This window comes from Neofelis nebulosa, chromosome 12 (genome assembly GCF_028018385.1).
Source record: "Neofelis nebulosa isolate mNeoNeb1 chromosome 12, mNeoNeb1.pri, whole genome shotgun sequence".
NCBI classification, from domain to species: Eukaryota; Metazoa; Chordata; class Mammalia; order Carnivora; family Felidae; genus Neofelis; species Neofelis nebulosa.
This window is the reverse complement of record NC_080793.1, coordinates 40,029,161-40,055,545: the sequence shown is the minus strand read 5'-3', so window position 1 is coordinate 40,055,545 and position 26,385 is coordinate 40,029,161. Positions and strand designations below refer to the sequence as shown.

The 26,385-nt window shown below is 43.0% G+C and overlaps 1 protein-coding gene and 1 long non-coding RNA gene across 2 annotated transcripts in view; one reads left to right on the top strand and one right to left on the bottom strand.

Annotated features, from left to right (window-relative positions):
- Positions 1–994: 994 nt before the first annotated feature.
- On the bottom strand, positions 995–9,744 carry LOC131491797 (uncharacterized). Its single transcript, XR_009251645.1, has 3 exons — positions 9,584–9,744; positions 8,107–8,265; positions 995–2,207 (listed from the first exon to the last, which is right to left on the bottom strand). It is a non-coding gene; the product is annotated as an uncharacterized LOC131491797 (long non-coding RNA).
- Positions 9,745–9,795: 51 nt separating this feature from the next.
- Positions 9,796–26,385, top strand: part of ACO1 (aconitase 1) — a 66,177-nt gene continuing 49,587 nt past the window's right edge. Inside the window, exon 1 of the mRNA XM_058695146.1 lies at positions 9,796–9,952. The gene's annotated coding sequence lies outside the window, so the exon portion shown is untranslated. The remainder of the gene's footprint in view (positions 9,953–26,385) is intronic.

Genomic DNA, 26,385 nt, shown 5'->3' with positions numbered 1-26,385 from the left:
CAGTTCTCACAAGTAGTCAATTACATATATTAAATAATTCATTAATATTTTATGTTACTAATTTATATTTTCTTTAGTTCTTTTTCCTAATTTCTTTTTTTGTTTTAATAACTACAGAACTGAAGATTTATTTGCCACTATATAGAGCTTTAGTTACATTCAAAATATTTCGGGGGTGGGGGAGAGAGAGACTTGTGATGCTTTTTTAAAAATTATTATTAATGGAGGAGCATCTGGGTGGCTCATTCAGTTAAGTGTCCAACTCTTGATTTGGGCTCAGGTCATGATCTCACAGTTCATGAGCTCGAACTCCACATGGGGCTCTGTTGTGTCAGCACAGAGTCTGCTTGGGAATTCTCTCTCTCTCTTTCTCTCAAAATAAATAAGTAAGCCTTAAAAAAATTATTATTAATGGAGCAATATTTTCTCAAAATAGCTCTTTAGAAGTATAAATAAAACAAATATACTAGACCATAAAACAAAGCAGATTCCAGCAATGATTTTAAAACAGATTATATTACAAATGAAATTCTATAATTGTATATATGTGCTGCAGAGTAATTGGGAATGGGAGGCAGATATAGAAGTAACAAGATCAGCCATGAGTTGATCATTGTTGAAGCCAAGTGATGTCTATATGGGGGCTCATTATACCAGTCTCTCTAATTTTGTAAATGGCTGACATTATTCATAATTTTAGATATTTAAAATAAAGCTTAAAAAGGGACTACATAGAGAAGTTCCAAATTTCAAGCTTGGCAAAATTTGGGGCAGTTGCAAGACAAGTTTAACAAACAGATTTTTTTTCTCAATGTGAAAACAAAGCTACACAACTAAATTTGTGCCTGGTGATTTCAATCAAATATCAAAGCATCCCCCACTCCCCACAAAACAATATAGATACTGTCAGGGTCTGGGATTTTACTCCTATTACAAGGTACTAAGATCCTGTTATCATTTTATAAATACTGGAAAAAGACACAAGACTCGTAAATCACAGAAGAGGACTTTATTACTCATGACACAACAAGCAGCATGAGCCTTATCCCAGATCCCATGGGGGTAACATAGAGGGGCCCAGAAGGATATAATACATACAATGAGTTTGTATTGCTAACAAGGAACACACTTGGGAATCTACTGTTTTTATAATAAGTGGTAAAAAAGCCTGTACTTTGAACCCACATGTACCTATGACCCAGCCTCAACAATTACAAATTTTTAGATGATATGGTTCACCTACACTCTCACTCAATTCTTCACACACACACCCAATAATTTAGAAGCAAACATATGACTTGATATAACTTCAACCCTCACAGTGTTCACTATAAACACAACCCAGAGAAATGGCATTAGGAAAGAATAGTCAGGAAGGAACTTGAATTCTTGGCATACCTAGCAAAAATGTGCAGGGATGTTCAGGACCTGTGGAAGATTGTTTTCCCCATCAATCCACCTATTGCCCCTACCTGTCTTGGCTTCTAGCAAACTCTCACAAAAGTATGTCACTCTATTGGCCATTCTGATTACTTTAACCAACAGAGGCTAGAACTAAATTTCTCACACAAGGCTACTATCATCGGGACTCCAAACAACAAGATGAAATTAACCTCAAGTATTGACCTCAAATATGCCTTCCAGAGTCCTGAACCCAGGTGACTATCCCAGGGAAGACCAGAGGACTCTATTTCAGACAGTCAGGATGTAGTCTAGCCTAAGGCCCATCCATTATTCATTTCACTAACCTGCTGATCTTTGGTGTCATTGCCAATAATTACAGGAGGCAATAGATGAGCCAAAAAACAACCTCTATCCCTAATGGAGAGAGATTCCTTGGCCCATTTCTAGCCACATACAAGCATATAACCCAAGTAGGCACAGGTCACTCCTAACAGGATTTGTCATTAAACTTGATTTGGATCAACATTGCTACATTAGCTTGGTTAAGTCACACGGGCAGTGTCACTGAATGGTTGTAATTTCCTTTTCTATATGTGGCATATCCCTCTCAAGCATCAGAGAAGCACGTGATTTTGTAACAGAATGAAGTGAGGTTGTGCCAGTCCATGTGTTTGTACCTGTCTGCAGGGGCTCCATGTTGAGAGCTGCTATTGACGCACAGGCACAGCAGTATCATTTATGATCAGCCACATGCACATCCTGTCAACTGCATTTGCTGTTTGACTTGAGTGATGGTGTTCGATCTAGGCAACAAAGAGAATATTTATGGCCTCTTCCCTTGTATATCTGTAGTCTCAGATGTTCCTACCACAGGTGCCAGGGGTGTTTAATCCATCAGTCTATAGTCTTCCAAGGGGTGGACCAGATAACAGACCAGGCCGCTAAATCATGGCTACTATCCCAAGAGTCAGTAAAAAATATGTTTCATCATAGGGAATATTGGCCAGAGTTATGAAAATGGCCTTGAGTTCTATGCAGTGAGTGAATAACAATGCCAATTTTCAGTATGGCATATACGGAGCAGCAGTTGAACAGCTCCAGCCTCCCCTCTCCCCTAACAGGTTTGAACTTAGCCAGACCATCAGTGAACCAGGCCCCAGCATTAAGGTGCACCTCTGTGAACTAAGGACACCATTGAGCCAGTGGCTTTACTTCAGGTGGTATCATGTGAGTATAGTTTCCCCAAAGCAACAGCTACCACTTTTTCATATAAACTGAGATGCTGCTAGGGCCAGGCTACTTGGTCCTTAAATACCCAATTTCCAAGTGCGGAAAAACTTTCCAATTTGACAAGTGAGATATATTGGGCCTTTTCCTTATTGGTTGTCAAGCGTGAGTTAACCGACCCAAAATGGAGACCTCAGGCTGCGGAGTCACAGGTCTTTATAGGTCTTTTTTTTTCTTTTTTTAAAATATAATTTATTGTCAAATTGGCTTACATACAACACCCAGTGCTCATTCAGTTTCTCAAGATCCACATGAGTGAAAACATATGACATCTGTCCTTCTCTGACTGACTTATTTCACTCAGCATAATACCTTCCAGTTCCTTCCACATTGCTGTAAGCAGCAGGATTTCATTCTTCTCGTTGCCAAGTAGTATTCCACTGTATATATAAACCACAATTTCTTTATCCATTCATCAGCTGATGGACATTTAGGCTCTTTCCATAATTTGGCTATTGTTGAAAGAGCTTCTATAAACACTGGGGTACACATGCCCCTATGCATCAGCACTCCTGTATCCCTCGGGTAAATTCCCAGCAGTGCTATTTCTGGGTCGTAGGTAGTTCTGTTTTTAATTTTTTGAGGCCCCTCCACACTTTTTTCCAGAGCAGCTACACCAGTTTGCATTCCCACCAACAGTGCAGGAGGGTTCCTGTTTCTTTTTCGACAAGAGCTCGGCAACAGGTCAACAGCTGCGTCTACTTCCCAAACCCCAGCTTTTTTAAAAGAGGTGCACTTGGTGCCTGGGTCGGCAGGTGGCGATGTTGTACTAGGGAATTGCCTTTCTGACTTGTGCAATAGCGGTCTAAAGCTGTGATTTCCTTTTCTTCTCAGATTTTATATTCTTTTTGCTAGACCGCCAGTAAGAAGACAGAGATTACCTCTCTACCACAGTCTTCGAATAGAAGAATCCCTTCTGGACTTCGTAAGTATTCACAATGCAAGCACGTACAACATAAATATCAGTTATACGTTCGACAATGAAAGACAGTAGTACATTGAATCAGCCCAAAAAGCCCGCCCAACCAGGTCACTTTAATTTTCCTTCTTCACAGAAAAAGTTGCCCAAACCCCATCAGTTGATTTTTGGATGCTCCCCCCACCCCCAGCCCCCAGTAAGGATCCCAATCTTGGCAGTACTAACGTTTTGGGTAGGATCATTGTTTGGGGAAGGCATCCTGTGCACTGTAGGATATTTACGGCATCCCTGCTCCTATCCACTAAATGCCAGTAGAACACACCCTCCCTCTTTTAGTCGTGACCATCAAAGATATCTCTAGACATTGTCAAATGTCTTAGGGTCGGAAGGGGGGACTAAATCACCCTGGCTGAGGACTACTACACTATGGGAACATGGACCAATGGATTAAGAAGCCTAATAGGCATATAAAGGGAAGTCCAGAAGGTAAGGGGATGCAGATAGGAGAGGAGGAAGACAGGCTTTGGAGGATGGCTTGTTTTTAAATCCTTGGTCTCCTCAGAACAGTCTTGGTACCAGTTTCCTTGCTCATATTATGCAGCTTCCTCCACAGTCCTCAGTGCCTTCAGCTACCCTTGCATCCAGCACCCCAACCCCCTCCACTGAGCAGAATTGTAACCTGGGCAATTATGCACAACAGAGCTAAAAATATTTGAGCTTCCCCCTTCTTGAAGTTCCCCAAGCATACTCAGCTTTTTCCTGAAAGCAGCTGAAGTTGGGAAATGGGGGAGGGGAAGGGTCAGGAGGTGCAGAGGGACAGAGCAATTCCTTGTCCATAAACGAGGCCTTGCATCAACTTCCAGTTTCAAGCCCACAGCTTGGGCTCATCCAAATCAACACTTGTTTTTGATCCACTTAAGTTTCTATCTCCATATTGTTGACAGCATTTATTTAAACTTTGGGGATTCCTTGACTCAGCAGCTACAGCCACTTTTGGCCACCCCACTGTCATATAACATCCCTTTCTCATTCTACTCTCGAGGAGAGTGAGCACAACCAAAACATCGTTTGGGTAAATTGTTTCAAGCCTGTTTCTTATCACTTAGCTTCTAAATATACATTAACAGGACGGCAGTGGAGGACACTTACTGTGCCCCTTGATCACCACTTGGGTAAAAGCATTTGCTACTAGATCCTGGAAGTCCTCTCTTGCCCACTAACATAACCCATAGGGTCTTCCAGAAAGGATTGTCTCTGCCAGCATCCCATCACGTCACCAAAAGTATCAGCAACTAAGATTTTACCGTACACAAGCTAATAAATAAGCCTCTTACTGTTTCATGGATGTTGGCAGAAGACACAAGATTCTTGGGTCAGAGATAAAGTATTTTATTACTCATACACAGCAAGTAGCATGAAAATAATGTCACATTGGTTCCCTGTGGGGACAACAGGTAGAGGGCCCAGGTGGACGCTATGCATACAGTGAGTCTGCTTTGTAGCTTAGGAAAAATGAGTTTGGGGAACACACTGCTTTTATAGTGACTATAAGACGGGTCAAAAAGAAATACCTGGAATGAAGGACAAAGTGACTAATGGGTGGAAAAGAATGAAGAGAGCACAAGGGCATAGGAGCCGTAGTAAGATTTTTAAATAGTAGTTAATCTAACCCATGAAAGCAGTCTCCTCATAAACTGGAAACAGAAATGAGCCCAACTAGTGACAAATTTGCTGTTTTTCTAACTCTCATTTGTTGATGTTACCAAACCATTTTCTTGGAAAAAAAAAAAAAAAATCAAGTCAGGAGCAGCAGCTTCAGAACAATGACATTACTGCCCCCAACTTCCAATATTTCCATCCCCCACGATGAGGAGCATCTTTACCGATGTGTGCCTAAACTACAGGGCTGCATCAGGGGTTTTTTATACTATGATTAGGGAGAAGAAGCCCTGAAAATAAGTGAATAAGGAATTCTAGACGGTGATAGACCAAAGTTCTCTCCTAGAACACTGATGTTCCTCTTCTTTTCTGCAGAGAATAAATGATTTATAGCCTCAGAATATCCCATGATTTCACTTAAATAAAATTCTACATCATTGCATCGAGGTTAAAAGCACCAGCTCTGGAGTTATATCACCCTTAGTTCAAACCCCAGCATCACCATTTGCCAGTTGAAGTGTTAGAATCATCCTGAATCTCACTTTCCTTATCTGTGGAATGGTAAGAATGTCACCAGCCTCAAAGGGTTGTTGTGAAGATTCAATGGGACATTTGATCACATTTGGCTTTTATCACTATTTAGGTTGGGGGGCGGTGGCAGTGTTAACTATAAAACAGATGGCCAGCGGGTCTGGGGAAAGCAGCTCAAGGATTCAGGCACTTGGGCGGTAAGAAAAGAAGCACAAACATTAAGTACAGGAGAGGCGTGGAAGGGGGTACCAGTTGGATACTTGGGACGGAGGGCGAAGATGAAGTTAAGCACTGACTTTCCTTATTATCAATATATAGCATTTTTTAAAGGAACAGAAAACATTTATTTCAAACTTCCTCTAGTATGAGGAAGACACATTCAGCAATGAACGTAGGTATTCTAGAGTGCCCTCAAGCATTTCAGGAAGGACCACCTTATGCTTCACTCATTGCCAGATGTTCCCCTCTGTACTGTGCTAGAGAACACTGAACAGAGTGTAATGGAGGAGGGGGGCAGAAAGAAAGTGACAGTAAGAGTCAAGAAACTCATACTGAGCACCTGCCATGTGCCAGGTTCCAGGTTAGGGGTGATGAACAAAGTGACGTGGTCTCGCCCTATGGAGCATGTATCTCCAGGTAGCAGCTCCCTGGTGCCAATCTGTGGGCCTGCTGGAGCTGCATCACCTGTAGAACTTAAATTCCTCAGACTCTGAGCACAGATCCTACCCCTCACCTAATTAATCAGACATTCTAGGAGGTGGGGAACACCAGAAGCAGTATTCTTAATAGGTGCTCTCTGTGATTCCAAGAAACACTCAGTTTGGAACCACCACTAGTGTTTCTCAAAAGGTGGTCAGACTGTCAAACTCAGTCTCTCCAGGAGAACAGCATATGAATGTGCTCTCAGACCGCCTTTCTCTGACACCATTTCTTTTTTCTTAAATAATATGTGTGCAAGGGGCACCTGGGTGGCTCAGTCGGTTGAGCATCCGAGTTCGGCTCAGGTCATGATCTCACAGTTCATGAGTTCAAGCCCCACGTTGGGCTCTGTGCTGACAGCTCAGAGGCTGGAGTCTGCTTCGGATTCTGTGTCTCCCTCTCTCTGCCCCTTCCCTGCTCACGCTCTGTCTCTCTGTCTCTCAAAAAAATGAATAAACATTAAAAAAATTTTTTTAAATAATATGTGTGTGAGTGCATTATAAATTGGAAAGCATGATACAAAGTTAATTGGGTACAGTTTTTAGGACCTTTCTATACCAAGGAAGTCCAGTTTATACAAGTAACTGAAGTCAGTGTGAACTACAATAAGGCATTCCCCGGAGCATAACAGGTCTCTGACCACATCTTCATGGTTCTACTTATAGTAGCAGAAACTTCTGGCAGTGAGGCTACTAGAATAGTGCAGTCACCTCAACTGAAAGTCCTTCTGCCACTGGCCCCTGGAGTGATCTGCGGTGCCTGAGCAGCTCCACAACTGGCTGGCTGGCTTCCTCTCACAAGGTCCATAAGGTTTATACATTCCTCTAGACCTCTCGCAGAGTCTTTTGTACCATGGCAGAATGTTTATCAGGTGGGCCCTGTATAAGCATAGTAATATGGTTCTAAAGCCCTTAAATGTTTAGCTTTTGCAACACACCATAAGACCCAAATTCAAGATGTGAGATTCAGAGTGAGGAAGAAACTGGATGGGAAGGAGGGGATAGACTGATGGTTAGAAAAGATGATGAATTCTCATTTTAGATGTGAAGAATAGCAGGTGTCTTTGGAATATCCAGGTGGTGAGACTCCACAAATGGCTGGAAATAAAACATGTGGAGACCTGAAGAGAGTTAAGAACAGTGACAGAGACCTAGCAGGCTTCAGCTACAGGTAACAGGGAGTCTGCACAGAGAAAATAAATGTATAAAAGCTCATCAGCATATGGAATCACATGTAAAGGGAGAGGAGAAAAAGTATAGTGAAAGAGCCTAAGAAAGAGAGATCAAAGAGAGGTGATGAGAGCAGAGGGCTCTAAAGCCAAAAGGAGGTTAAAATTTCAAGGAAAGACTAGTCACCAGTGTCAAGTAACACAGAGCAGTCAGTGAGGACAAGAACAGAGGACAGGCCAGTGGATTTGCATGTCACTGGTGACTTTCTAGAGGGGAACAAAGCCGAGTGATGTGGGTACTACAGGTTTCTCATGCTTTCTCAAAGTAGACTGTTCCTATGAAACCAAAATGGCAGAAAGCAAAGAACCAATTACCATTAATTTCTGTGGTCAGCATTCCCAGACCCAAAATACAGCTTCTCTTAAGCTTTTCCAATACCTTAGGACACATCTTACTAATGAATGCACCAAATAAATCCAGATACAAGCACAGATGCTCACAGACACAGTCCAAAGCTACAGCGGCTTGATGCTGAGGTGCTGAGCGTAGTTCGCAGGAAAGGAGCTTGATGGGGCCCCTCTCATCTGGAACAGCTTGCTGCAAAATAAACACTGAATGTTATTTTCACTTTTCATCTTTTTTGTAACAGCAAAAATCCTCTTCAGATTTCTTTCAGTTAGCGAAAACAGGTACTAAGGTAGGTCTTTCATAAAATCAAAGTGGCAGAACACCAACTCTTAAATGTGTTTCCTTCATGGTTTTGACCAGTGTTTATTAATAAATTCCAGTTCCCTTTAGAGTTTTGATTTCATTATTTTCTGCCAAGGATTATCAGTTATTGTGTTATATGCCTGTTATCATTGAACATTATCACCTAACTTCCAAAGGTTTTCTATTATTATTATTTTTCAGAGTTTGTGGTGAACCTCTGGCATGGGATAGACACTCAAGGAAAATTTGTTCAAAGAATGTGCAAAGGAAGAATGAATGAATGCGAATTTAGAAAGTGTGTGGAAAGAAAGTCTTTTCCCATATTGGAAATATAGTAAATATCTCATTTTTCAAAGTTAAACACAACCCTTTATATTTAAAAACTAGATATAATTAAGGATAGCTTGTATCCTAGAATAGTATAATGAGAAAAGTATGGACTTGGGAAACAGACAGGCATGAGGACTGAATCCCAGCTATAGCATTTTGTATCTGCAAAATGGGGTAATATTTTTCACTTCACAGGACAGATGGCAGAGTTGATTAAGATATTGAAAGATCCAATCATACGGCCCTACACAGAGGAACAGAATGGTAACTAACTGGTACCAATGGGAATTAGTATTAGCTATTAGCTATTCATCTTATAAGCTGTTTATTCAGATACTCAAGATAGAAAACTACAGTAGTTTTCCATATAAATCGGCAGGAAAACCTCACCACCTTGGATCTAGAAAGATTGAATCACTTCTTTCTAGTCAGCTTTGCTAGAGAGGGTGCAACTCGAATCACCCAACAAAAGCAGGTCTGGTGAAGAAGGTCCATTCAGCGTCAACTCTCGGCCATTTCTCTCATTTCTAACCGGTGAACAGCCTGCATTATAAATCGTTGTCACACGTTAAAAAAAATTTTTTTTTACAGCAGAAACTGCATTCATAACCATGGAAACGTCGAAGTCCTATTATATTTCAGCGTGGTTCCGAGGCCCACTTGGCACGCTTTGCAAGGAATTAAGGCGGGAGTAGAGGTCGGTGGTGGGCACAAGGGGGTGAGAGGGGCTGGCGGTGGGGACAGGGGCCAAGTGACCACACGTACTGGAGCAGCTGAAGAACGAAAACTCTCCCTTTATGGCCAAATCATTTTTTAACAACTACATTTCTTCCCCACCCCTTCCTGGCGCGAGCCGGACAGTCACACCCTATACCTCAAAGCGAGCGAAAGTCACTCTGCTCCCAGGACCGGGCCCGCCGAAGTGGTACGGGCCCGTGCACGCGTCCGCCTGCTTCCTGCGGCTGGGCCCTTAGCCTCCGCCCCCTCCCGCCAGGGGCGAAGTCTCTCCAGCCGGGCGGGGCGGGGCAGCCGGGAGAGACTCCGCCCCACCTCTCGGGCCGCTACCCGCCGCGCCGGGGCCCCGCGCCCCCCGCCCCGCCCCTGCTCCGCCCATCAGCGGGTGGCCCCGGGGGACGCAGGGGGAGGGGCGCGGAGGTGGCTGCCCCTAGATCCACGCAGAGCTCGGGTGCGTGCCCCGCACTTGACGCCTGCCCACGCTCAGATCCCGGCCGTGCACTTAGCGGTGAGTATCGGCCCGGAGGGACGGATGTCCCGGGGAAGGAGCGCCGGCCCCCCTCTTCCCGGAGGCAGACGGCGCGAGCCTCTTCCGAGGCGCGTGGAGCGGCCACGGGCTGGGTAGAGGCCGGGGAAGGCCCGGGGGAGAATCGGGGACGGACTGGCTCCTGGGGACTGACCTCTCCGCCTTGTCTGCAGCCTGTGCCGCGCGGGGGACAGGGTTCAGGGACTGGAAATGGCTCTCCTCGTCTCTCTGCCTCGGCTGTGCACGCCGCCGGAGAGTCCTCACAGAGGTTGTGCGGGCCTCGCTGGGAGTCCTAGTCCAGGCTCTAAGGCCGGCCGAACTGGAGAATCCTCACCCCAAGGAGGGTGTGCGTTCCTCACTGGGGAGTCCTAACCCCAAGAAGGGTGTGCGGGTCTCACCAGAGAGTTCTCACCGCGCCCGGGTTTGCAGGATAGGGAAATCCACAGCTGGCAGATTGGGGAATCCACACCAAGTAATAAGGGGAAAATGGGGTGAGATGGAAGGGTTCGGCACAGAGCCTGCCCTAATGAATTCAGAGATCCAGGAAGGAGAATGGGCTGCCTTTCTTAATTCAGCCAGATATCTGAACGGCACGTCTTTCCTGCAACGTACTTAACATACATAAATAACCCTCCTCAGAAGCCTGAGGACGAGGGGTGGGCGGGGGATGGGCAGCCTCTTGGACAGCTGTTCTCAAACTTTTGAGGGGGCTCAAAAACCCCTTTACACTTAAAAACTAGCATACTAAGCTTTCGTTTATGTGGGTTATATCTTTTGATATTTACTATATATATAAAACAGAAAGTTTTACTATGTTTAATTGATTTTTTTTTAAATAGTGGACCTATTTATATTAACAGAATTTTATTTTCTAAAATAGAATGTTACTGATAAGAGTGGCATTGTTTTATAGTTTTGCAGTCTCTTTAATGTCAGGTTTAATAGAAGTCAGCTGGATTCTTATATCCGCTTCTGCACTCAAGTCTGATGCACTGTCACATCTTGTAGCCTCTGGAAAACTCCACTGTATACTCCTGAACACGTGACAGAGGAAAAGGCCAATTGCCTTTTGGTATTATTATGAAAGTTGTTTTGACCTTGTGGATTCCTAGAGTTCCTGCACCACACTTTGAGAGCCACTGGTGTAGGAAATGCTCTGGAGGCTTTAATCATTGGTCCTGCTTCTTGTTTGGCACGTTTGCTCTAAATGGAAACACATACAGCACCCCATGCATGGACAGTGTTAACCTCTGGTATTTGGGACCAAACTTGACCTCACTGTGGCAATTTTTAGTAGTAGGTCTCCGCATAAGAGATGATGAGTCCCAGTGGCCTCCTGAAAATGCAGCAAGGTTCACAGATGGCTAGTTGTTCCTGTGCCCCAAGAGCTGATTTGTCTGTGCATCCAGATTGCGGCAGTGATGTGGCAAATAGGACCTGTGGGTTCAGCCAAATGCCCATGGGGAGCCTGTGCCAAGTGTGTAGGGGTTTGTGTGAGAGTTACCAAGTAGTCAAAAAGTCATTTCCAGAGAACACTGCCTTCCTTTCTGCCATGTTCACTGCTGTTTTTAGCTGTGTAGCCTTATTGGAATATCATGATAACCCAATTGTGGCATTCATTCACTTTCCACTTTCAGAGATGTGCCACCTTGAGTGGCCCTTCCTCAGCTCCTACCAGAAAGCAATGTCCTGCATCGTGGTGTGTGGTAGGTGGGATCCCTCACTGGATTTTTCCTTGGCTTTATGCTCTGTCAGAACAAGTTCCAGATAGAAATTACATGCATATATACATCAAAGGAAGACAGTTCTCTAACTCTGTCCTCCCTTTTGCTCCTCCATCCACAGAGCTTCTCCTGCTCTGATGAAGCAGCTTGGATACTGCAGCTTATAGTTTAGAAATGTTGCAAGCAGGGATGCTTGGGTGGCTCAGCCGGTTAATCGTCTGGCTCTTGGTTTCAGCTCAGGTCATGATCTCATGGTTTGTGGGTTCACACCCCACATTGGGCTCTGCAGACCGCGTGGAGCCTGCTTGGGATTCTCTGTCTCCCTCTTTCCCTGCTTGCTCTCTATCTCAATCTCAAAAAAATAAACTAAAAAAGAAATGTTGCAAGCATACGAGCATGTTGCATCTCTTGTTGCCCTGGCCACAGATGGGAGAAGGGAATGGGATCTAACCTCTGCATACCTGCCATGTTCTTGGAGTAAAGCTCCACTTTGATGGTGGGGTGTCATTCCTTTATCCCTTGAGCACATATTTATGGACTGTCTACTTACCAAGTGCCCAGTTCTATACTGGACACTGGGGAAAATAGCACAAACAGGCAGTCCCTCTCTTTCTGGAGTTTACAGTCTGGTAGCCTCAGCATCTGCTGGTTAATTGAGACAGGCCACTGTCAAGTGTTCGCATGAAACCTGGTCTTGTGTGAAGAACACTACCTCTCCCTGATGTGAGCTTCAAAGCACATGCTGAAGAAGCCTGAGCCCCAAATTGTGAAGATAATGATAAAAACCAACATTTATTACCATGGGCCTGGCAAAGAACTTCCTTTGCCTTCCTTCCTCTACTCTTCCTTTTATGAAGGACATAACTCCCTGTGAAGCAGCCAGACTCTACTGGGAAATGATTTCCAGCCTGGTTCCAGTCCCTGGGCCAACCTTGGGCAAGACACTGTCTCTGGGCCTCAGTGTCTTCATCTTTAAAGTAGGCGGTTGAGGGGTGCCTGGGTGGCTCAGTCGATTAAGTGTCCAACTTCAGCTCAGGCACATCATGATCTTACAGTTCGTGGGTTCGAGCCCCGCATCAGGCTCTGTGCTGACAGCTCAGAGTCTGGAGCCTGCTTCAGATTCTGTGTGTGTCTCTCTCTGCCCCTCCACAACTCTCTCTCTCTCTCTCTCAAAAATAAATAAACATTAAAAATTTAAATAAAAAAATAAAGTACGTTTGGGCCACTGATGTCCTGAGGAACCAGTCGTTTGCTGGAGCTAGTTTGCACTAGCATTTGTGGCCATCTCTTCCCAATTCTGTGTTCAGTGACATCACATTTTTTAGCTTGAGGTAAGCCATTATGGAACTATTGACACCATGGAGATCAGCAAATGGTATAATCCAGGGCTCCCCTGTGGCCGAGAGCAAGTGATTAAACGTTTACCAGCACACCATTGCTACTGTCAGAGCCAGGGCACTTTTTTTTTGTTTGTACAATTGACCCTTGAACAACATGGAGGTTAGGGGGACTGACCCCTCCTACGCAGTAGAAAATCCAAGTAAAACTTTTAACTCCCCAAACACTTAACTATTAATAGCCTAGTGCTGACCAGAAGCCTTACCAATAGCATAAATAATTAATGCATAATTTTGTGTGTTACATTAATTATATGCTGTATTCTTATAATAAAGCTAGAGAAAAAAAAATGTTAAGAAAACCGTAAGGAAAATGCATATATTTTACTGAGAACATTTACTTTATTGAGAACAATTTGTAGATAAGTGGACCCATGCAGTTCAAACCCTTGTTGTTCAAGGGTCATCTGTATTTAAAAAAAAAAAAAACAACAACTCTTCAGCCTGGACAAAGACACTAAATATGGAGTATGTGATTCAATTCCTCCAGAACTTTTGGTAGGGAAAAAACAATCTGTTTTTTACCCTATTCTAGAATGTGAGTCAGCAAACGTTTCTGTAAGGAGGCAGAGTATTTTAGGTTTTGTGGGTTCTACAGTCTCTTACTACTCAGCTCTGCTGTTGTAATGTGAAACAGCTGAAGACAGTATGCAAACAAATGGGCACAGCTGGGTTCCAATAAAACTTTACTCACAAATACAGGTACTAGGCCATAGTTTGCAGACCCATCTCAGAATGTCAGAACAGGAGCCATGCTTCAAGGAGGTAATTTCATGGAAAAGGATATTCTTTAGGACTATATCCATGAAGAGCAGAGACTTGATACTCTAAGACAGATATAGCTGGAAGTGGCAACTGCAAAGGATTTGGAATCAATCGAGAAAGAATCCATAGTAGGTTGTTTAAAGCCAAGTATGTTCACGTTTTGAGGACACAGCCATGTATGGTGAGTAGGGGAAGGTGTTTTTATTCCCAACTGCCATTCAGAAGCTGTCTCAGTCTAAGCCAGCATGTGAATTTTGGGTGTTGTTATGCAAAAATCAGTAGTGCATCTAATAGGTATTCTGATTCCAGGGAGAAGGACAAAAGTAATGTTTAAAAAAAGGAAGGAAAATCCTCATTATATGTGTTTATATTTTATATACTGTATATATACATTATATATATGTATACCTACATACATGCATATTTGTATGTCTGTATACCTAAGGTATGTGGCTGTGCTATTACTTTTCCATGTATTTTTTAAATGCTAATTTTTGAGAAGGCAAGCATGCATGCATATGTTGGGGAAGGGGGGATGGGTAGACAGAGATGGGGAGAGAGAATCCCAAGCAGCCTCCGTGTTGTCAGCACAAAGCCCGACGTGGGGCTCGAACCAACAAACCATGACCTCATGACCTGAGCTGAAGTCGAAAGTCCAACTGACTGAACCACCCAGGTGCCCCTGCTCGTCCATGTATTTAAAATAGGTAATGTTTGGAAGTACCTGTAGCTAGTTCTTGGCAGTGAAATGGGGTAGAAGAAAGCTGGGAACTTTTACTTATTACTCTTTGTAATACTATGTGTATGCGTACCCTTCAACATTCATGTATGTATTCATGCTTTTCCAACCTAAAAATAAAACAAAAAAACTAAGATCCCAAAACCTATATTTTTTAAAGGAAAACAGGACTATTTCTCTGGTGACCATGTTACTACCACCCTTTCTCCCCCAATAAAACAAATTATTTTGGGGCACCTGGGTGGCTCAGTTGGTTGAGCCTCCGATTTCAGCTTAGGTCTTGATCTCATGGTTTTTGGGTTAGAGCCCCGCATCAGACTTGCTCTCAGCACAGAGCCTGCTCCAGATCTTCTGCCCTGCCCCCCCTGCTCACCCTCACTCTCAAAAATAAAACATTAAAAAAAATTGTTAACATATTATTTTAATTGTCACATCACAATTCTGAACTAGTATATATACTAGTGTATATTAGTTCAAAATAATATTGGGAAAGAGGACTTTCAGAGCAAAACATTTTATTAAATGGTATTTTTTTTTAACCCCCTATCCAAGGTTACAAGTACCAGTGTTCCTTAGTGGACTCTTACGCAGCCCTTAAACTAGTGCTGTAAAATGTTGTTTCATGAGATGCCATGAAGTACAGTTTTTACATTTAAAACCGTGTTCCCCACGAATATTTTCCTGTGATCCTGTTTTTATGAGGAGAGAAAGCAGGTGCACGTATACGTGGGTGAACACACCCACGGACAAAGGCAAAGGGTTTGCCAAATGCTGAGTAGTTTTCTCTTGGTGATGGGGTACCACTGATTTTTTACTTTTCTTCACTTTGCTTATCAGTATTTCTAGCAAGTATTAAACAGGTATTAAATTTTAAAAATTTTTTAATTTTTTTTTTTACTTTTGAGAGAGAGAGAGAACATGAGCATGGAAGGAGCAGAGAGAGAGGGAGACAAAGAATCCAAAGCAGGCTCCACACTCTGAGCTGTCAGCACAGAGCCCGACTCAGGGCTCAAACTTACAAACTGTGAGATCATGACCTGAGCTGAGGTCGGAGGCTTAACCCAGGTGCCCTAAGTATTAAATTTGATATAAGCATTAAAATTGAACAACCGTTACATTTGATATGACCAAAAATAATCACCCAGTTACTTAATACAAAGGGACAACACAGTTGCCTTCATTTTTCTTAGACTGAGTTACTCCTTACTTGCCTAGCAGCAGCTGCCTCTCCCTTTCTGCCAGTGAGAAGTAGAGGAACAAGTATGGAGCAAAAGGTGTGGAGAACCAAAAAAGGGTAGCTGATAGACCTTAGTCACATGGTGCCTTGTCTGCTTCCCTGGGGAGCAGCTCCAACCTCAGCCCTTTCTTCTCCCTCCAGCTGACCCAGAGGTCAGAAAGGTCATAGGAATCTCACCGTCACCTGAAAAGCCATCAGCTGACCATTTCCCTAGGTTGATCGGCTTGCATTTCTTGCTTAGCTGTTTTTCAATGCAACATGTCAAACATAGACCTGGAGAGTATAAATCCCCAGCTTCAACAGTTATGAACATTAACATTTGGCCTATCTTTCCCCCAAATTCACTTCCTTTTTTTCCCCCTATTCCAGGAGATAGCATCTTATTTTCAACTGTATAAATTAACAAAAAATTATTCTTTGTTGGGTCTTTTTAGTAAAAAGCATGCACTGGTGCTGTAGCAAAAATCTCTACATTCTGCCCTAATGTCAGCCCAACTGAACAACTGTGCAGTCCTTGAATGCTTGCTGTGTTGTCCTGCTTCACTGCTTTTGCATTTGATCTCCTCTCTGCCTACGAGTCTAAATCAGCCTTCCCTCATTCCTTCTCCCAATTCTCTATAAAGCCTTTCTTGATTCCCCTGGTTATAGCTGTGTCTTTTCTGTGACCTTCCTTATAACGCTTATCATGTTACTGTTACTTGTGTGCTTATCTTAGTCTCCTTGTTAGATAGTACTCATCTTATAAAACTCTTATAAAACAGGGAGTGTTTTCCTTATCTCCCTTTCTTCTGTGGTACTTAGCAAAGCTTAATGCAGAGAAGTTGCTCGGAAATACATATGCTAAGTTAATTTGAATTGAGTTCATTAAAGAAAATTTTTTATTATAAAAGAGATGCACCACATTCAAAGGAAAATGTTCAGAGATGGCCTAGGACCGAGAACTTTTCATCTCACCTGCAAGGATTTTAAAAGAGTTTAAAGAATTGTGATGAAAAGAATCCTCCATTTGAACCAATATGAAAAGGCAACTTTTTATGAGGAAGATAATTTTTCTTTGTAATCTGTTGTCATTTTTTTTCACATATATATCTGGAGGCTGTAGCTCTTCTCTGATTTTATTTTATTAATGTTTGTTTATTTTTGAGAGAGAGCATGCATGAGTGGGGGAGGGGCAGAGAGATAGGGACAGAGGATCCAAAGTGGGCTCTGTGCTTAAAGCAGATGCGGGGCTTGATGTCACAAACCATGAAATCATGACCTGAGCAGAAGTCCGACATTCAGCTGAACCACCCAGGAGCCCCTCTTCTCTGATTTTAGAATGCTTTTTTACCCCACTAATTAAGAGTGAGTCTGATTATGTTTTAGAATATCCATTGTGTTTTAAGATACAGATTTAAGGAGCCCACAGGTGGCTTAGCTGATTTGGCTCAGGTCATGATCTCATGGCTCACCTTGTGAGTTTGAGCTCAGAGCCTGATCTGTCTCCATCTTTCTCTGCCCCTCTCCCGCTTGGGTTTTCTCTCTCTCTCTCTCTCTCTCTCTCTCTCTCTCTCTCTCTCTAAATATATAAATAAACGTTAAAAAAAGAAGATGTAGATTTAAACCTTCAGTAAAAGAAATGGGCTACTTTTAGGACCCACGCGCCCCGTGAAGTAAGTTGATAGCAATCTCACGGATAATGGTAGCTCACAGGTATAGAGTTCCAATGTACACTGTGCTTTCACCTATTCCCTTGTTTTATTATCACAGCAGCCCTCGTGAACTGGGCACAGCAGTGCAGGGCAGGTATTATTACCTTAAATCTGCAAAGAAGTAAACTCCGGTTTAGGGAGATGGAGTGAATCTTGCCTGTGGTAAAAAGTGGCGACTCTGATTTTAAATGTGTATTGGAAACCATAGGACTTTGGGATTGGGTGCTGCAAACATGCAAAAGTAAGAAACTGTCTTTTTCAGTACTATATGTCTTTGGGGGACAGACCAAGTTTTGGAGGTTAAGTATGGATCCCTTAATGCCATAGAACCACCAGAGTGATCTCATACTTTCGGAACCAATCATTTCTCAGATTCCTCTTCTGCCTTAGTGGTTTGTTGTAAAAGTCAATCCACCTTCTATTGAATTAGCGCGGCTGTTGTGCGTGAATGCTGGTGTGGTTTTCATTCCCTTTTCTTGACTTGAAGAGAGCTCTGGACAAGCCCATATTTGGATAGTGTGACTTGCCTGGGCTGTTGCTCAAATAAACGTGTATGGAGGACTTATTCCTTATCCTCATCATCCTTTTACAACCATTATTGTAAAATTACAAAGCACAGTACACACTGTAGCGTAGTTCATGAAGAAGGGGTGCCAGTCTAAGATTGTCCTCCTGCACGATCAAGGAAAAACAAGAAGTGAATACATCATTGCTGACGGTCTGTTATATGCAAGAGCTGTGCTAGAACAGTCATGCCAAAAGTACAGTTCTGTACTCGTGGTGGCATAAAGACCAGCCGCGGGTTTGGTTTTAAGGGTGGTATGTTTCATAAAACCCCTTATTTGCTCAGTTAAGAATCAGTTGCATTTTAAATGCTGGTTTGGCTGTGTTACTGACATCAACGTATCCTTTCAAAGTTACCTATCATGCAGATTTTGCCAAAATCAGGGATATTTTAGGGGAAATAGAGGTTGACTAGTCTTAACATATGTACCTTCGAGTGTGAAATTTGTTTTAATACGAGATTACATTTTTTAAATCCAGTTGGTTAATTTGGGTTTTTGTATAAGGAGTGACTGTAAGTTCTATCACCTATGCTGCCTACTGGGAGGAGACATGGAGATAGAATCAGCCCTGGCATCACAGGGCCTGAGTTGAACTCCCAGCTTGGCCACTGACCAAGCCACAAGGCCTCGGCAGGTTACTTAACCCCTCCAACCCTCAATCTTGCCAACTGTAAAGTGGGATGGTGATGCCTTTCTCACAGGGTTGCTGATGGACCACATTAGACAACATGGCTGAGGTGCCTGGTACCCCACAGGCACTCTGCACATGTCACTGGGCTGTAGTGCTCATGGATTGATGTAGCGTTCATGGCACGATGCCTACACATTGCTGCCGTTCTTCTGAACTCTTGTCCCAGCCCCGAGCTCCTGAGCTCCAGATCCACCTATGCAACTGCTTGCTGGATGTCTTCATCCCAAGGTCACTGTAGCCAAAACCAGCATCTTGGCTCCAGTCTTGGTCATTGGCTCTGCCATTTTGTACAAATGAGGCACATAGGAGCTATCCTAGACCCCTTCTTCATTTCTCACCCTCAGTCCATTCTGTTTTTTTTTTGAAATGGTAGAACAGTGTTTATTTGTAGATGCCATGCTTACCTCAGTTGAAAATCATACAGAATCCACACAAACTATCAGAACTAATGAGGATAGCAAAATTTCAGGATAAGGGCCAAATAAAAATAATTCAGTTGTATTTCTGTATGCTAATGACAAACAACCAGAAATTGAAACATATTTATTTTTTGTGTTTTTAAATATTTATTTATTTTGAGAGAGCGAGTACACATGAGCATGAGTGGGGGCAGAGCAGAGAGAGAATCTCAAGCACATTCCAGGCATTATGACCTGAGTCAAAACCCAGGTGCCCCTTAAGTTGTGTTTTTTTTTTTCTTTTTTTAAAATTTTTTAATGTTTTTTTTTGAAACCATTTTATTTAATTTATTTTTTAAATTTACATCCAAGTTAGCATATAGTGCAACAGTGATTTCAGGAGTAGATTCCTTAGTGCCCCTTACCCATTTAGCCCATCCCCCCTTCCACAACCCCTCCAATAACCTTCTGTTTGTTTCCATGTTTAAGAGTCTTTTATGTTCTTTCCCCCTCCCTGTTTTTATATTATTTTAGCTTTCCTTCTGTTCATCTGTTTTGTATCTTAAAGTCCTTGTATGAGTGAAGTCATGTATTTGTCTTTCTCTGACTAATTTCGCTTAGCATAATACCTTCTAGTTCCATCCACGTAGTTGTAAATGGCAAGATTTCATTCTTTTTGATTGCCAAGTAATACTCCATTGTATATGTATACCACATCTTTATCCATTCATCCATTGATGGACATTTGGACTCTTTCCACACTTTGGCTATTGTCGATAGTGCTGCTATAAACATTGGGGTGCATGTGCCCCTTCAAAACAGCACACCTGTATCCCTTGGATAAATGCCTAGTAGTGCAATTGCTGGGTCGTAGGGTAGTTCTATTTTTAGTTTTTGAGGAACCTCCATGCTGTTTTCAAGAGTGGCTGCACCAGTTTGCATTCCCGCCAGCACTGCAAAAGAGAGCCTCTTTCTCTGCGTCCTCACCAACATCTGTTGTTGCCTGAGTTGTTAATGTTAGCCATTCTGACAGGTGTGAGGTGGTATCTCATTGTGGTTTTGATTTGTATTTCCCTGATGATGAGTGATGTTGAGCGTTTTTTCATGTGTCATTTGGCCATCTGGATGTCTTCTTTGGAGAAGTGTCTATTCATGTCTTTTGCCCATTTCTTCACTGGAGTACTTGTTTTTTGGGTGTTGAGTTTGGTAAGTTCTGTATAGATTTTGGATACTAACCCTTTATCTGACATGTTGTTTGCAAATATCTCCTCCCATTCCATTGGTTGCCTTTTAGTTTTGCTGATTATTTCCTTCACCGTGCAGAAGCATTTTATTTTGATGAGGTCCCCATAGTTCATTTTTGCTTTTGTTTCCCTTGCCTCTGGAGACGTGTTAAGAAGTTGCTGCAGCCAGGGTCACAGAGGTTTTTGCCTGCTTTCTCCTTGAGGATTTTGATGACTTCCTGTCTTATGTTTAGGTTTTTCATCCATTTTGAGTTTATTTTTGTGTATGGTATAGGAAAGTGGTCCAGGTTCATTTTTCGGCATGTCACTGTCCAGTTTTCCCAGCACCATTTGCTGAAGAGACCGTGTTTATTCCATTGGATATTCTTTCCTGCTTTGTCAAAGATTAGTTGGCCATACGTTTGTGGGCCCATTTCTGGGTTCTCTATTCTGTTCCATTGACCTAAGTGTCTGTTTTTTGTGCCAGTACCATACTGTCTTCATGGTAACAGCTTTGTAATACAGTTTGAATTCCGTCCATTCTGCTTTCTTAATTCTCACTGAGATATATTGCCTCTGACCTCTCTTTCTGACTATAACCTGCCTCCCCAACACCAGTCCACCATCCTTCTCCTGAGGCAGTCCCCCAGACTACCAGAGTGATCTCAGAAAATCAAATCAGGTCTTGAAGCATCCAGACTAGAATTCTTTAATGGTGCCCCTGTCTTCAGGATAAATCTGAACCTTTTTGTGAAGCCCCTTGTGGTGGGGACCCTGCCCCCTTCCTTTCCCTCCTCACTTAGCTCTGCCCACATACCTCCTGTACTTCATCCACCTGGGCCTGCTTTATGATTTCCACAGGGTCACACTTCCATGCCTTTGTGTGCTGTGTTCTCTGCCCCAAATATACTTTCATTGACTCCCTCCATTCGTGAAGTTCTGGTTTTGCCTGTCCCTGGAGGTCTTCATGCCCCGCCTCCCAGGCTGGATTAGCTGTTCTCCCAAGAGGTTTCTTTATCACCATTCACCACTGCTGTAGCATGGATCTTATGATATTGTCATTAATTCCTCCTGTCCAGTCTATGTGTGACTGAAGAGCAATGGGGACTGTGTTCCTTTATCCCTGTTGCCTATAAATGTCAAATGTATGGGGGCGCCTGGGTGGCTCAGTCGGTTAAGCGTCCAACTTCAGCTCGGGTCACGATCTCGCGGTCCATGAGTTCAAGCCCCGCGTCGGGCTCTGGGCTGATGGCTCAGAGCCTGGAGCCTGCTTCCAATTCTGTGTCTCCCTTTCTCTCTGCCCCTCTCCCGTTCATGCTCTGTCTCTCTCTGTCTCAAAAATAAATAAACGTTAAAAAAAATTTAAAAAAAAAATGTCAAATGTATGAATGAATTTACATCCTGTCTCTTAGACAATCCAGAGAGGCCCAGGTGCCAAATATGTCTAATGCTATTTTATTGTTATGTCTTTGATGCCATGAAAGGGCATTTGCACATAGATGCCATGCCACTCTCTGGGCCACTGAGATAGGGTGAAGGCTTAGCTGCTTAAGAGGTAGGCTTTAGAGTGTGATGGACTTGATTTTGAGTTCCAGCTCCCCCTTTCAATACACCTGATATTTAGCTTCGGTTTCCAGCTCTGAACCACATCACTGAACTGCTCTGGGGAAAGAATGTGATGGTCAGAAAACAGGAGCATCGGGTCATCCTGACAGTTGTCTTTCTTTTGGAAAATCAATAAATATATGGGTTTATACCTCAAGCTTCTGAGAACTCTGTTAGCATGAGTCATCATTCTTAAGTCCAGTTCTGAGGTGAGTGAGGGTTGATGACCTCAGAAACTTGGGAAATTCATGGAGATAAATGCTGCCCTCTTGAGACCCTGGCAGCCTGACACCCTGCCTCTTGTAGCGACACTCTTTCTTTCTAGTTCCTAAAATTTGAGTTAGAAAAGTTCATTACCAAACATCTATACAATTTGTTCAGAAGCTTGAGGAAATCATGCAGCTTTTCTTAAAGAATGGATATCAACTAGGCCTGCCCCATAATGCTTTTAAAAACACAGTGGTCTGCCCCTACCCCGCTCCTCTCGCCTCAAAAGTTAGATGCAATAGGGGGTCGCCTGGGTGGCTCAGTCAGTTAAGCGTTCGACTTAGGCTCAGGTCATGATCTCATGGTTTGAGCCCCAAGTCCGGCTCTGTGCTGACAACTCAGAGCCTGGAGCCTGCTTCGGATTCTGTGTATTCCTTTCTCTCTCTGCTCCTCCCTCACTCATGCTCATTTGCTCCCTCTCTCTCTCTCTCTTTCTCTCAAAAATAAATAAACCTTAAAAAAAAATTTTTGTAAGTTAGATGCTATAGGACTTGGTTCTGCAAAATGTCACTTTTGGGGTGTCTGCAGGTGTCATTTTTGAAGCCCCACTGATAACTGTGGGTTACTGCAGGGTAGGAGACCCACATTCCAAGAAGAGGCTGAAGACTGACCTTTATGAGGAGAGGATGAGATCAGGAGCAGAGGGCTGGGTCAGGACGCCTGGGGGGCCCTGCCCTGCTTCTTCCTTTCTGACCAAATGTTTTATGACCCCACGATGACTTTCCTGGAAGTATAAATTCTGAAGTTGACAAGCCCTTTTGTGAAACTGCTTCTATTAGACCACAGTGATATCAAAAATTAAAACTATTTCTGTTCTTTTGAGTTTGTGCTACAGCAGTTAATTTAAAATGAACTTAAAGAATGTGTCAGGTAAGCCTTCCTCCTTAGGAATTACATATGATGTTGTGCTGTCTTCACCAGCAAGCCTAGAACTGGGAGTCTTGACAAGGCACAGGGGCTATTCCCTCAGACAGTGCAGTGGCCATGGCCCCTGTCCCCCAAATCCTGTCTGTTGCCTTTGGCAGTGGTTGTGTATGTCTGCTGAGTGAGTCATGATCATCTTAATGATACATCCTAAAAATTTCCAGTGTTACTTAATAATGAAGTTCAAGGAAACAGAAGGGTTAGATTTCAGGAAGCTAGCTACTTTTTAAATGTAATCTAGTATTTTCACATTATGACTTAATTTCATATCAGACTTTAACAAATTCCAGTGTTGGGAATCTACAGTTAATTTAAACCAAGCGTAAAGCTAGGACAGTACTTTGTAGTTTGTCTTCAGTCACGGTCCCTACAGTGGCCAAGTCTGCTGCCTCCCCACCATGTCTCCTTTTCTGCCCTCATTCACCTTGCCCTGGCCTCCTTGCCTTCCTCAGACCCGCCTCAGGGCCTTTGCACATCCTGCCTATCCACAGAGCTGGTCACCATCTGACATTCTGTTTGTATATCATTTAGCTGTGTACTCTGTCTCCCTCCTCATGGAAGCACCACACAGGCAGGGCCTTTGTCAGTTTTTTACTGGGTGTATCCCCAGTGCCTAAAACAGTTCCTGGCACATATTAGATGGTTAATATAAATGTGTGTTGAATACATGAATAATGAAGCATAGAATTTTTTTCACTCAGAAGGGACTTTTTAGGATCATCAACTAAACTTACGTTACAGGTTAGGAAACTGAGTCACAGAAAGGTTATATGGCTCATTCAAAATGGAACTCAATCATTTCAAAACTGTGACAGCTCTTTTTAAAAATCTAGGAATATATGTGGAGCCTTCTGGGCAGTTGTCCGATGATATGGAAGAATAAGTGAAAATAGACTGCTTATTTAAAAATTTGGCAAAAACAGGGGCACCTGGGTGGTTCAGTCAGTCGAGTATCTAACTTCGGCTCAAGTCATGATCTGCAGTTCATGAGTTCAAAACCCACGTCGGGCCCTGTGCTGACAGCTCAGAGCCTGGAGCCTGCCTTGGATTCTGTGTCTCCCTCTTTCTCTGTCCCTCTCCACTAGCACTCTGTCTCTCTCTATCTCTCTCAAAAAATAAACGTTGAAAAAATGTTTTAATTTAGTAAGGAAATAAAAATAAAAAAGACAAGCAAATTGTGTGATGGCAAAACTTTCTGACACAGAAGCAATCTTATTCATGTTTACAGACAAGGGTGCACGTTGCATATAATTATTGCTCAAGAAAAATGGGCTGATGGATTTGGTTATATTGTTGCACAACAATTCCTTTCTGCAAGACCCTCCTTCTGCACTACCTCTTTCTTTGTTTACATTCTGTCCCAAAATAGATTGTTGCTCTTAGGGCTTCTTATTCAAAATTCTTTCCAAGTACCCCATTTAAGAGATTTCTATGGGTAGTTTTTGTTTTTGTTTTTTTAGGTGACCTGGTCTCTGGGAAAATCCGGAGATATTTAGTTATTCCAGTTGTCCAGATGTAGTTACATCAAAGAAAGCAAAGAGCTAATCTTTCTAGTTCTCTACTTTGTGAAAAAATCCACTTGACAAGCCATGGTGGTTTGCTGGCCTGGGTGGTTCTGACCTCAGTCTTATTTATGCTTACATAGACATCCTTGGAATCTCGGCTTTTGACAAAAAGTTGTTTATAAGTAGCATGATATTTAGATACACAACAGTCAGTTTGGGAGTGGGACCAATTAATTTCTCTTTAAACAGAAAATAAATGAAGCATTGCTAATCCTTATAGTGAACTGAAATGAACTCTAGAGATGCAGTGACTTGACTTTGACTTCAGAGTTGGGACCCGTGAAAATTCAGAATGGGTGTATTTAGGAAAATGTGAGGAGGGGAGAGATGGGAAAACCACATGAAATACAGAAGAAACCTCTTTCTGTTGTCTGGATGGATTTTAAAAGCCCACCCCTGTGTGCCTTTAGATATCCTAAATAATGTGGAGCGTGTGTTGTCTGTACTTTATCCATCACTCTCCACTAATCTCTTGGAAACTCTTTGAAACTATACAAGCTCTCCTGGAAACTGATAGGCACACTCCCCACCCTCCAGAACTAAACAAAACCTCTGTCCTCCCCACCCCATTACTGGCAGGGGTCCCGCTGCTCAGGCTCACTCCTCTCCCCTGCTGGTTGATTGTGGGGCCCATTCATACTGCCCCTCTTTCCCTATCCTAAAACAACCTAAAAAGATTCAACTCTGATAACAGAAGCAGCTAAATCTTGGATTTCTATACTCCAGAGTCTGGAAAGTGACTTGAAGAGGTGCATCTTACTGGATCTGATCACTAGCATTTAGCTAAAGTCAGTCGACCTCTTCGCGCATTTCTGCAAATCTGGCTGTGCCAAATGAGCATCACGGTGTGGTGTTCTGCAGGGTGTATGGTCCGAGATGTTCCTCTGGCAAGAGTGATGGGTCAGCAGTGTGCTGCCCGTGCTCTGTGTTCAGTGTCCTAAAACCCACTTGCAAGATTGCTGCCTGGGCTTTGGAAGTTCAGTCTGGGTAACAGAGAGCAAAGCTCACTGAACCAAATGGGGGTTTGCCCATGATTTAAGCTAATGGGGCCTCTTACCTTGCTATAACCAGCTAGGTTCAGGATGCACCTCGGCATGGGGTCAGACTGTACATCAGACCTTAGAGCTGCCCAAAGATTTTAGGGGTCCCAGAGCCAAGTCTTATCCACACTAAGAGCTCAGTGAAGTCCTCCTCCAAGGAGAACATTTGGTCACCAAAGGCCATCTGGGTATCACTCAGTTTGGTCTGTGTCTGGCAGACTGACACTTTACAAAAGAAGAAATTCAGGTGTCAAAGAGACAGATGAAAAAGTGTCCACCTTCACTGGCAATTAAAGATACGCCCAAGATTAGCTTTTTAATCTTTCCATTTGGCAAAGAATTATGTTGCCTAGTTGAGGCACCTCCATTCACTGCCTCAGAGAAGGGTCATAAATTGGCACGGCCTTTCCCAGGCCACGTGGTGATGTTTAACACAATGGAGACATGCAAATCCTTTCACTCAGCTGTCCTACTTCTAGGGACCAGAAGCTAGGAATTTATATTAAGGAAATGGATTGAGGACCTACTCAAAGAAGTGTGTACAAAGGTTGCAGCATTGTTTGCCTGTTAATACCTGGAAACT